Source organism: Condylura cristata, unplaced genomic scaffold, assembly GCF_000260355.1.
Source record: "Condylura cristata isolate star-nosed mole 26May11 unplaced genomic scaffold, ConCri1.0 scaffold00030, whole genome shotgun sequence".
Lineage (NCBI taxonomy): Eukaryota > Metazoa > Chordata > Mammalia > Eulipotyphla > Talpidae > Condylura > Condylura cristata.
Genome location: NW_004567131.1, coordinates 8,702,160 through 8,715,065, shown reverse-complemented (window position 1 = coordinate 8,715,065; position 12,906 = coordinate 8,702,160).

Sequence of the window (12,906 nt, the reverse complement as noted above, 5' to 3'; positions counted from 1 at the left end):
CACGTGAAGTGTGGTTCAAGCAGGTCTCCCCCAAAGGAGAGCCGAGGCTGCTGTTTGGGTGCAAATATTTTACTGGGGAGGCTATTGGGGTAGAACGACAGAACTCTGAAGCTTTGTGATCCACAAGTCCTCACAGAAGCCCCTGGAATTCCTGCTCTCTGGAAAACCCCATGCCAGGTCTCAGCTGACGAGAGTAGGTGCCGTTCAGAGGCAGGACCTAGGGCTCTGGTGTGTGCCGTTCACTCTCCAGGGCAGAGGGTCCTTTCCCTCTGAGGCAACAGGAGGGTGTAGTCGGACAGTCTTCACAACACACCAGGCCCTGCTGCCAGGCCATCCCTGCAAGAATAAATAAAAGAAGCGAAAGGCAGAGGACCAAGAAAGGGAAGGATCCGTGAGGGAGTGAACCATCATCACCTGCCTCCGATCTGAATGCAGAGGCTGGAAGGCCCACGGCCCCCGCGGCCTGACCACCACCTTCCAGCGGGTGGCAGCGCTGTTGGCCTTTGAGTGCCTCCCTGGCTGCTGGCCAGGCCGTGGAAGGAGCAGCTGATGGTTAGATTGTTGGACAGCACTAACATAAATTATCCAAGAGAGTGAGTTGTCTCCTCCAGACTGGAAACACAGGAGCTTGCCCGGGGCAATCCACGAAATGCTCAGCTGAGTCTATTTGCTTCGATTTCTGCGATGAGGATGAACCTTTCTGGTTTCTGGGCACCTGAGGGGATCTCATGTCTGGAGAGGCAGCTGCTGCCTCAGGATGAAGTTGAGGCGGGAAGTTGAGTCTGGGTGGTGGGTTCTTGCTGATGGTGCTCAGAACCCTGAGAGCTGGCCGAGATGCCATTTTTGGAAGGTGGGCACACAGCCCACCCTCTGAGACACAAACCAGGAACCTCTTCAAAACAGAAGAGCTGCCTCACGAAAGAAGCCTGACACTCACCTTAGAGGCAGGGCCCACATTTACAAGTAGGGCTCCTGGAGAGAACCTGAAGGACGTAAGCGGTGGTCTGTTTTCTGTATTTGGGAATGGCCTCCCCGGTGGAGTTGGGGCGTCTATATAGGTTACCTCCCAGCATTAGAGCCCCTAACCCCTGGGCTGACCAGGGGTCTCTGCTGGGACAGGGCATGCTTACCTGAGGCCGAAAGAGTCCTGGCCGTCCTTTAAGGGCTGGAAGGTGAGGCCTGGGGTTAAAGGCCCCACAAAGGAGCTTCATGGCAGAACAGCTGTGGCAAGGATTGCCCTGGATGACTGCCCACACTCACCACTGCCCCTCTGGGGTTGGAGCTTCATCTGAAATCCCTGGAGCTTCTAATGGGCCAGACAGATACTGGTGAACCCTTCGCGGGTCAGTGAGATAGGTGCTGACACCTGGTCACAGGGGGGCTTATGTGGATACACAGGCAGGCAAGTTGCTGCAAACCCAGTGATGGCTCTGTCTCCGCAGCCACCCCTCACCGGCTAAGGCAGTTTGGGGGCAGAGGATGCTCCTCATACCTGGGCACACCTCTTCAAACTGGGGCCACCATGTGCCCTCCGAGGGGAGTTGGAGGCGTTGCAGAGAGGGAAGGAAACTCCTCCTGGAATGAGACTGCTTCCCCGCTTCTGTCCGAAGGTAGGGGTCAGGGAGTGGGGAGGGCTTCCCGGAGTAGCCACCCACATTCAGCTGGTGCGAAGCAAGGCCTGAGAATCCTGGGACTCAGAGGGAGCAACCGTTTAAGCAGCCGCTGGCAGGATGGACGGAAAGGGGGGGGGAGTCTCCTACCTCTCTAGGGGTTCCGGAGAGCTGCTTCACCCGCAGCTGGGACACACTTAGGGCACTGGGCTCTGAGGGAGAGTTGTGTGCAGTTTTTCCACGTGACTTGAACATGGGGCCCCATTACTGTGAGACCCCCAGTGGTGTGGAGGATTTTTCCAAAACTCATGGTATCACCTCTCCATGTTATCCCAGAATAACATGTGCAAAATACAAATGTAACTTGCATATTTATATTCTACAAACATATATATATACATACACACACGTATTTATAATGTTTATAAATATAAGCAAAAACATCTACTTGGTGTTTTATTAGGACTGCATTCCAGGAGATAGGCTTCAAGAAGCCCTTGGATTCCAGTTCCCTGGGTGGAGCCAAAGGGGGATAGTTCTCCCTCAGGTCAGCAATGCAAATCAGGGTTAGAAGGCTATCAAGTTCTGATTGGTGAGCTACTATGCAAATCAGGCTAGGGTGGAATAATATGCAAATCGAGTAAAGTTAGTTGAAGCAATGGTGAGCTGAGTTTCAATGCAGAGTGGTAACTGAAGGGCGGCTGTGGTTTAGCATTTTCCTGAGGTGTGTCTGAGCATGCCTAGATGTGCCTGGATGTGACTGAACATGTCTGACATGCCTGAGTTGTTTAGATGTGCCTGGGGCCTGACTCTCAGCAGTTTCCTGACTTGTTTTAAGACTCTCAGATTCAAAAGACTCCAAAATGCTTATTTCTTGTCACTGTTTAATGCTACTTCAGAGACACCTCTGTGCTCTTAAATTGAAGATTAAAATCTTCCTCATCCCATACAACTCCACCTCAGCCCTTGGCCCTAATTCCTGCTGTTTTCTGTGACCACAGGGTCTCTGCACCTGCTGTTTCCTCTGCTAGCAACCCTCTCTGCCGGCTTCAGATTTTACCTCCAGCTACAAGAAAGCCTTCCCAGACTTCTCCAACTAGGGAATCCCTCTGTTTTATGTGCCCGAGAGAACCATCTACTTCTCTTCCACATAATTAGTGCAATCACCATTTTATATCTGTCTGAGTGACTAGTTTATTTTCCTCCATCTCCACCAATAGATTTACTTCAGTTATCCATTGCTGCCTAGCATCCAACTCGCAAACTGAGTTGCACAAAATACACTTGTTTGATGAATCTCACGACTTTGCAGGTTAGGAATTCAGGAAGGGTGGAGAAGAGCTGTTTGAGCTGGAATATCTAGGATTTTGGAGACTGGCTGGGGTGGGCAATTAGGAGGTGTTCCTTCATTTCCACATCACTTCTGCTGGGGCAGGGATTTGCGAGATAGTGCCTTTTCTCACAGGGCCAGGCTGGGCATCCCTCTTTCCCTATAGTCCTTCTATATAGCAACTTCCTCACTGTGTGGCAGTCTTGGGCTGGTCGGACACAAAGCATAATAGATGCCTTTCTCAGAACGGGACCCCAAGAGCATGGTGGCAGCTGCAAGAGCTTTTTCTAATGTGTTGGGATTTTCCATCTTGTTTCCCAAGAAACAAGAACCAGCCCAGGCTCCCGGAGAGGGTCACCCAAGGGGAGGTTCATCAGGAGACATCTTTGGAGACCTGTCAGCACAGGATAGGAGCCAGGCTTGAGGAGAGGGTTCCTGTATGTTTCTATATGTCACCACCTGCCAGAACCTCACCCAGCAGCCGCCATGTAGACGGCACTCAAGACATCAGCTGAACAAAGGAGCAAAGGAAGGTAAACTTGAGAGTAAGATTTGGGAGATTGCCAAGAATCTAATTTCCTAGAAAAATGAATGCTTACTCTCAGCAGCACCCCTATAGGCATATGCATTCTGCCCGACTTGGGAATTTGTTACTGACCTATGTATTCTTGTTTGTGCTCTGACCTAACGCCTTCCTGCCGAAATCTAGGACTGAGCCAGGCTCCGCTCTCTGTGGGGGACAAGGAGGGAGCTGGTTAGAGGAAGACAACTCAGAATTAGGAACTGAGGCACACTGTCCAGGGGAAGGCAGCACAGCTGGAGGCTGGGGATGGCAAGAGGATCCTGAATTGCAGAAGTTTCTAGAAATTCTGAAAGCACAGCAAAGAGGTGCCTTCTCTACTTCTTTTCAACACAATCATCTCTTTCTTGATAACATTTCCAGCTGAACCTATTTGGAGAGGGATTTCACTATGACTTTAAAATGAAAGTCTGTTGGGAGGTGAATTTGCAAAGGTGTTTCAAGCAGTGTCACCTCTTTGAGAACAAATGCTGTTTCAGACGCTGAATTGCAGGAGCTGGAACTTCAGCTGCAGGGCTGTGGAGGTGAGGTCTCAGGGACTGAGCCACTTTCTGACCTCCTTTTCTGACCTGGTGGCTGAGGACTCGCTCATTCCTCCTGGATGAAGGTCATGGCCTGGTTCCTAGCTATTCCTGCAGGCTAAAACTGCTTGTTGTCTATGCACTGATTTTATCTGAACACAAGGGAATTGTCCGCTGGTGGATCAGTCTCAGGGTGTGGCACGGAGAGATATGCATACACTGGCTTCCATGAACCTCACTCTCACTTCCAACCGAATGGAGTTAGGGTGTATGTGTGTGGGTGTGGGTGGGGTTTGTCAGCCCCAAGGCACAACCATACTGGAGGGGAAGTATTAATTATAAAAAATTTCCTGGTTCCTGTCTCTGCCCAAGTCCCCCAGCGCTCTCTGCTGCCTCCTGCCTGCCTTCTGTTTCCTTCTGAGGAGAAGACAGTTTCACTCAGGTTCTTGCTGCTAAAGTTTGATCCACAGCAGCAGGGCCTTACCTGGAAACTAGAAGTGCAGATCCCTCTACCAGATAGAACCCAAAATTTAGCCTGATCTGCAGGTGACAGGCTGATTTCCCTTCCCTTCCCTTCCCTTGCCCTGCCTCCTCCCCGCTTCTGAAGTGCAGGCAGCCTTCTACTTAAGGGAAAAGAGTAGGTGGCTGTCCTCTGTCCTCTCTGACTTGCATAGTGTTTACGCTATGCAAGGGACAGGGACAGCTCCATTCTACCTGCCCCTCTCGCCCCCCCCATCCTTAATACTTGGGGTATTTTAAAAACTGACACTGCCTGGCAATCCTTTTCTGCTTTCAAAAAAAAAAAAAAAAAAAAGGGATAATTTGGCCTTGGAGGAAAAAGCAATCTTCTGAAATTAAGGATGGCAGATGAGCTTTTGAACACTGAAGACACCGTCCCAATCTGCACTCCTAAGCCTCGCAGCCATTCTGCGGCCAGAGGGCCTCCTGCCCTGCCTGGCAAAAGGAGGGAAGGCCAAGACTGGCATCCAGTGCTTCTCCTGAGAATGCTCTTCCTCCTCAGTGACTCTGCGCGTTTCCCAGGAGCTTTCTGACCAGAACAATGTGCCATTCACAGCCCAGCAGACACCCTGAAAGTCCATAGAGACTATCTGGCTGCAGAAATGTGTCCTCCTGCCCACACCATCTCCCAGGGGCCAGTCTTATTTCATCTCAGCCTATTCTGAATTAAGTTGCTGCTCTTTGCTATATTTCTGAAAGGGGGGCCAAATTTGACAGCTTAGACCCTCAGGTTCCTCAGGACCCACCACCACCTGGGAGACGCCCCTACTATAGTTAGCTCCAGTCTTAAAGGTAATCTCCGCTTACCTAAAGTGACAGCTTGGTCTGGACTGGGACACACTCCAGGGCTCATTCACCAAAGGGGAGATTATCAGGAAGCATAATCTGCTTGGGGGTGGGGGGTGTCCCCCAAGGGAGCAATGAGTCTAAATTTTACTTAAATTTGCCAGGCAATATTTTGGAAAGAGCTTCAACAATCTCCATCCTAACATAACTGGGGTGGGTGGGGAAACTGGGAATGTGGGCCATTGGAACCTGCTTGGTCTGTGCTGTGGTGAGTGTATGTTACAGGCCTCTGGGTTCTTGAGTTCTCTGAGAAATAAAAATAATGTAGACCCTGCAGGTAGCCTGCAAGCATTTATTAAAGCTTATGCAGTTCAGCATAAGGGAGACAGGGGCAGGGTCTTTATGCTGCTGCTTTAGAAACAACAGGAGGAGGCTCTATTAAGTTTTAACTAATCCAGCATAATTAAAGGACTAGGGTGCTTTCTCTGCTGTTCTTCCCTTGAAGTCACTGCACCCCTTCAACTCGTGATTCCTTACATCTGTGACCTTTTTGTGATGAATTCCTTATTAACCTAGAACATTGTTGGCCTAAAGGGTTTTATGGTGATGAAAACTTTTCTTTTTAAAGATTTATATATTTATGCATATAAGAACTGGGGTGTGGGTCAGAGGTGTGGGAAGGTGAGAGGATTCACCAGAGAGTGGGGAGCAGAACAGGCAGATGTACTGAAATGCACTGCTGAGGGGGCAGTGGGCGAGACAGAAGAGGTCTGCTGTGCCAGTGAAGAAACTTTTATTTCATTTGAAGTATGTAGTGGGGCAGGGTTCCTTCTTAAAAACAGGGACAGTCACTACAGAGAGGCTTTCTGCTGGAGAAAACCCTACTTTCTAACTTATTATGACTTGGTTGGCCTGAGTTAATGTCCAGGGTCATAGAGTTTCCTGAGACTCACCGGACTCTACCTCGCAACACCCACGCTCAGCACCTTGCAGTCACTGCAAACATACAGTGTTCCCACCTTGCTCTAAGATGGCTCTATGCTTCTTCTCAAGAACCAACTTTCAGAGTCCGAAGGGTGTCCCTAGCTAGAGAGTTAGGTCTGGCGCAGCTCCCTCAGCTCTGGTCTGCACATGCTCCATCCACTGAGCTCTGCTTAGCTCAGCTCCCACTGCACCTGGGAGCGGCTCTGAGACAGCCGCCACCCAAAGCAGAACCCCTCCCCTGGGAGCCCTCTCCTCTCTACCTCCAGCTCCTCACTGCGCCTGTGCATCAGGGCTCCGTGCTTGAAGATGGTTCCAGCTTCCCTCGATGCTTACACAGTGCCCTGGTGTGCCCTAATGGCCCACCCAGGAGGAGCAGAAAGAAGGTCCTCTCCGGGGTGGCGCCTGCGTCCCTCTCGCCATTCCCACAGCCTCCCACCAGCTTCCCGCTTTAGCTCTCTTGTCTCCAGGGCAGCTTGAGATTGTTTCTTTTTTTAAAGATTTATTTATTTATGCATACAGAACAGGGGTACAGGCCAGAGGTGCAGGAGCAGTGAGAGGATTCACCAGAGACAGAGGGGGGGGAGCCAGAACAGGCTGGTCGACGAGTACACTGCTGAGGGGAGCAGTGGGCAGGTCAGGAGAGGTCGGCTGCGCCATGTGGGTCACCTCCCGGTGGGGATCAAACTCACTCTGAAGCGGCTGAGGCTAGCTTGCAGTGTTGCATCCTAACCCATTGAGCTACCAGGAAGGGCCTGAGATTGTTTTCTTTAGAATGTGAATCAACTGTCAACCCCAACACTGAACTCAGAGTTCTCAGTAAGTTCTGGAAGCTTCTCTCCGCTGGGGTCCTTGGGATTTCCCCCACTTCATCCCAGGGCTCAAACCCAGAGGTCCTCCCCACACTGCCCTAGCCCACAGCTCCTCCTTTGGACACCAAAGAAGTGTCGTTGGTCTTCTCTCTGCCTCTCCTGCTCAGGGTGCCATTTCACTTGGCTCCAGCCCAATGCAGAACTTACCCGCATTTTGTAGCTGAAATCTCACCAGAATCAGTGTCCAACTCGTCAGGGATTGAGTTTGTCAGAGATTGTCAGCCCCAGCCGTCTGCCGCCTCGGTTTTCAGCCCTGGCAGGTTCCAGGGGATGTTCTGGGCTCACCTTGCTCAGATGTGGTTACCTAAGTGCAGCGGGCACAGGGCCAGGGCCGCCGAGGCAGACTGTTAGCTTTTAATCAACAGTCAGTCTGCAGGAGAGCCGGTCCTCTCATCTCACCCCTCCTGCAGAGCCGACATACGGTGAGCAGCTCTTTTTAAAAATTCCCTGGTGGCCACATTTAGGAAGCAAAAAAAAAAAAGGTAAAATGAACTCTAAAAAATATTTAAACACCATATACATAATATGATTTCACCATGAATCAACAGAAAAGTTGTTAATGAGATAGTCCCTGGTTCAGGGGACTAGTTCAGCTGGTTTCCATATCCGGTCCCTTTCTCTTCCTACAAAGTCCAGGAATCCAATGTGTGTCGTACCAACACCTGTTCTTTTGTGCTCACATGGCCACCCTGACCGGTCATCTCAGCCTTGCCTCTCTTCAGCCCTGACCAGAGTCCACCCTGCATCTGTCCCTTTCCCCAACTCCCCACTGTCATGGACTAAGCACTAGGGTGTTGCCTCTACCATCTCTGCCGGGGCAGACTCCCTGCAGGTTTTCCTTACCTCACCTGTGTGTGTATTGAGGTATCAGGTGAGAAGGACCTGCCTGTGTAGATGGACAGGAGAGGGCCCACCTGTGTGTGTGGCCAGCTATCAGGAACAGAGAGCCCATTTATGTGTGTGGATAGGTGCCGGGTGAAGATGGCTCACCTGTGAGTAGACAGGTGCTAAGTGTGTCTGCGCCCTCCAGATTGAGTGGCAGTAGGCTTTGTTGTCCTCCTCTTGAACAGCACAGCCAAAGTGCCCATGGTCACCTGGCACATTTAGCTGGGCAGGATGAGGGCCTCTGTGGCAGCTAGGAGATACCCACCAGGGCAGGGAGGTAGGAAGGGCAGGAGGCCTCAGGGTTCTCCATTCCTCCCTCCTTTCCTGGGAACCTACTCTTGATGCCCTCAACATTATTTGGAAAGACTTGCTGAGAAAAAGTTCAGCTGGTTTCCATATCCGGTCAGATCAGCACAAGAAGAGCAGGGCTGGCCCTCCCTGGTGGCGCAGCGGGTTAGAGCACAGCACTACGAAGCTTAAGCCACTTCCGCATGAGTTCGATCCCCGCCTGCCCAGGAGGAGATCCACATGGCGTGGCAGACCTCTCCTGACCCGCCCGCTGCTCCCCTCAGCAGTGTACTTCGTCGATCTGCCTGTTCTGCTCCCCCCTCTGTCCCTGGTGAATCCTCTCACCCTCCACATCTCTGGCCTGTACCCCAGTTATGTATGAATAAATAAATAAATCTTAAAAAAAAAAAAAAAGAAGAGCAGGGCTGCACTCCCACCAACAGCAAGCAAGGCTCGGTTTCTCTGCTTGCTCAGCGTGTGGATACCAGCAGGGCATCATGGGGCCTGCAAAAATCCGACCAAACCCACAGCTCAGGGTTAGTGTGCTTACCACAATTAATTTTTTTCATTAAGAAAAAACTAATGTCCATATTACAAGGCAAACTTGGGAAGGCATGAAAATCTTATATAAAGTTTCAACTTTTAGTTTGTAAGGAGTGATAAGTGTGGCTCTAAGTTCTCCGTTGCTTGTACATTAACACTTGAAAGAGTGTGTCACTGGAAGTTCTGGTAAGGAAATACGGGTGGCTGTTTTCAGAACTAAATCCTGACCTACAGAGAGTAAGTTTTCTTTTATTATTTTTTTAAAGATTTATTTATTTACACATACAAGAACCGGGGCACAGGCCAGAGGTGCCCTCATCCTGCCCAGAGAGGATGCACCAGGGACAGAGTGGGGAGCTGAACAGGCAGATCTACTGAAATACACTGCTGAGGGGAGCAGCGGGCAGGTCAGGAGAGGTCTGCCACACTACGTGGGTCAGCTCCCTGGTGGGGGATCCATCTCATGCTGCAGTGGCTGGGGTGAGCTTCATAGTGCTGTGCTCTAATCACTTCCTCCACCAGGGAGGGCCTAGAGGGTATGTTTCCTAAGCAAGTTTCACAATAAGATTTCTGCAAAAAAATTCATAGGATATATATAAAATCGGTATTTTCGTATCATGACTATATAATTATAAAGAAAAATCCAATGTATTTTCTTTGCTGAGTGTTCTCTCATGCCAACAAAGGCCTCAACTTACCTCAGTTCACCCCAAGTCATTGTGTCTGAGTGTGACACACTCAGGTCAGGGTAGGTTTGGTGTGGGCTCCTCTCCCTGGGCTCACTTCCTCCCTACCTCTAGAATATTCTGTCTCAACCCTTTGGTAATGAAAATGCCCTCTTTAAAAAATACTTTCTATTTTTTATTTAAAGATTTATTTATTTGTGCATACAGAATTGGGGTACAGGTCAGAGGTGCAGGGGCAGTGAGAGGCTTCACCAGAGACCCCACCAGAGTGGGGAGCAGAACAGGCAGATTGACAAAGTACACTGCTGAGGGGAGCAGCGGGTGAGACAGAAGTCCTTTGTGCCATGGGGTCACCTCCCTGGCCAGGATCGAACTTGCGCTGAGCAGTGGGCAAGACAAGAGAGGTTTATTGCACCATGTGGGTCACCTCCTTGGCAGGGGATCGAACCTGGTGGGGATCGAATATGGTGGAGGAGCTGCAGTGGTTGTGGCTAGCTTCACAAGGCTGCACTTTAATCCGCTGAGCCACCAAGGAGGGCCTAAAAATGCTTTTTAAACAACTAAAAGTTGAACCCTGATAACTATCCTTTTATGATCAGAGCTAGCAGTGGGAATAGAGGTCTGACCATGGCTTAGAGAACAGGTTTATGCCTTCTCTCCTGTTTGTACAGGCAGCACCACTGTGATGGGAAATGGGAGGGGATCAAATGCCCGTCTCCTGTAGAGAGGAACCCTAAATGTATGAAGTGAGGCGTCCCTCAGCTCACAGGGACTCAAATGGAGGTGGGTGAGAGCTAGTTCCTCTTTCTTTTTTTAAAGATTCTTCCCTCTTTTTTTTAAAATCTATATCTATCTATCTATCTATCTATCTATCTATCTATCTATCTATCTATCTAATGGTTTATTTTTACATCATTTTGTGCATTTTCCCATCTCAGTTGCAATCCCCATGGATTTCCCATCACCAAGTCACCCGTGTGCCATCACCATAGTCCAGTGCATTTCCCTCCCCCACTGTTTTTGATCCCATTCCCCACTCCACCCCCATAAAATGTCTCTGGTATATGGCTGTTCATTATTATTATAATTTTCTTGCCTGGTCCATTATACTCCTGCTATGAGTGAAACCATCCGGTATTTTTCCTTTTCATTCTGGCTTATCTCACTAAGCATGATCTTCTCCAGCTTCATCCATGTTCATGTGCTGCAAAAGACATGTGTCTCTTTTTGCTTGGTTGCTGAGTAGTATTCCATCGCAGCACCTCTTTCTTAAGGCAAAACACTGCAATGTCTATTTACTTGGTGGCATTGTGAGTTTTGATAGTGAGGCATGTCCCTTCTAGTTCTGACTGTCAACTAACCTTTCACCCTCCACTAATGACCAAGGAGTCAGCGAGAGATTTTAACAATGGGTGTCCAGCCATTGTGTCTCCACAAAGCATTCTTTGCAAGTCAGGAAAATGATTAAGGCTCAGCCTTTGCCCTCCTCTGCACAGAGACCATCGACATTTCTTTAGGTCACAATGACTTAGGAAAGCGAAAATGAAAACCAGAAGTCCCCTGTCAAGAATAATTATATTTTTACTGTTAATGATTCTCTGTTCCTTTTGTTCTTTGGCATGCATGTGACAAGGTATAGGACTGAATTCAGACTAGTGTTGTTGGGGCAGTGCTCAGTATTAAAGCCTGTTGGACGGTTTCCCGGGTTTGAGTTCTTTGATTTCCTCATGAACTCTAATTATTGTGGAGACTTTTGTTTCAGGTAACAGGGAGGTGGTGACTCACTTGGGACGTCTGAGTCCAACCAGGGGCATGGGTGCTATACTTTTAAGCTTGGGCTGCAGTGGGGGATGAAGGGAGGCAGCAATATTGGAACTTCTCAGCTCAAGATTTCAGTTTGTCCAGTATCTCATCGGACATAGAGAGGAATGCTGTTGCAATGTGAAACTTAAAATATGTAAGGCTCAAAAGAGAATGAAGCAAGGTGAAAGTGATTTCTGGGTATAAAAATAAGAAAAATGGGGGCCCTCTCTGGTAGGGCAATGGGTTAGTACTCAGCACTATAAGTGAGCCACAACTGCCTCAGTGCTAGTTCGATCCCCCGCCCTGGAGGTGACTCACATGACGCAGAGGACCTCTCCTGTCTCGCCCACTGCTCCCCTTCATCGATCTGCCTGTTCTGCTCCCCATTCTGTCTCTGGTGAATCCTCTCATCGCCCCTGCTCCTCTGGCCTGTATCCCAGTTCTCTAAGCATAAGTAAATAAATCTAAAAAAAATAAGAAAAATGGGGCCCTCCCTGGTGGTGCAATGGGTTAGGACGCAGCACTGCAAGCTAGCCGCAGGTGCTTCAGTGTGAATTCGATTCCTGACCCCAGAGGTGACCCACATGGCATGGCAGACCTCTCCTGACCTGCCTGCTGCTCACTTTAGTAGTGCACTTCATTGATCTGCCTGTTCTGCTCTCCACTTTGTCTCTGGTGAAGCCTCTCACCACCCCTGTACTTCTGGCTTGTACTCCAGTTCTGTATGAATAAATAAATAAATCTTTAAAAAATAATAAGAAAAATGTTTGAGTTGAGATGCCCCCAAATAGTCACCAAGTGAATTTCACTGTGTTGTCTACCATACTGAAAAGTAGTTGTGATGTTTCAAGCCAATTAATGCAGGAGATGTTACCAGTATAGATTGTGCAGAAAGTAACAATCCATTATAATTTTCAAAGCTTATCCCATTTAAACTTTGAGTGAGACTCTGCTTCTGGGGTGCTGGCTCCAGAAACCCAGGACAAGGGACAAGCAGCTGCTTCGGATCCTATTTTGGAAGAGGCAGAGGACAGACACATGAAGAGAGGACACCTGTAGCGCACGCCATGCCATGGGAACAAGGGGGAGTTTGGACCTCACTGGGACGGTGGCTTCATGCCCAGAGATGCTCAGCATCTGCATTTCTCCAGAAGGGGATGAACCCACATCTGTGCTGCCCCTGCTCACATTTGGCAGAGACAGGCGTGCAGAACCTTAGGATAAGCCTCAGGTGTTCCCCAACAGCTCCCTTATCCCCAGTCTCCAGTCCCTGGCTCCCAGGCACCCCCACAGACTCTAGGGCTGCAGAGGGCTTGAGGGTCAGCCAGAGTCAAGGGTGCAACTTCTGCTGCAGGATGGAAGCTGAAGTGAACAGTTCAGCTGCAGGTAGAAGCTCAGCGCCTGCTGTGGCTCCTTGGAACTGGGCCCCACTTCTGCATTTTCTAGAATGTGCTCTTCCCATTTGTGTTCTGAAGTGGTCAGCAGGACAGTGCAGCTTCTGC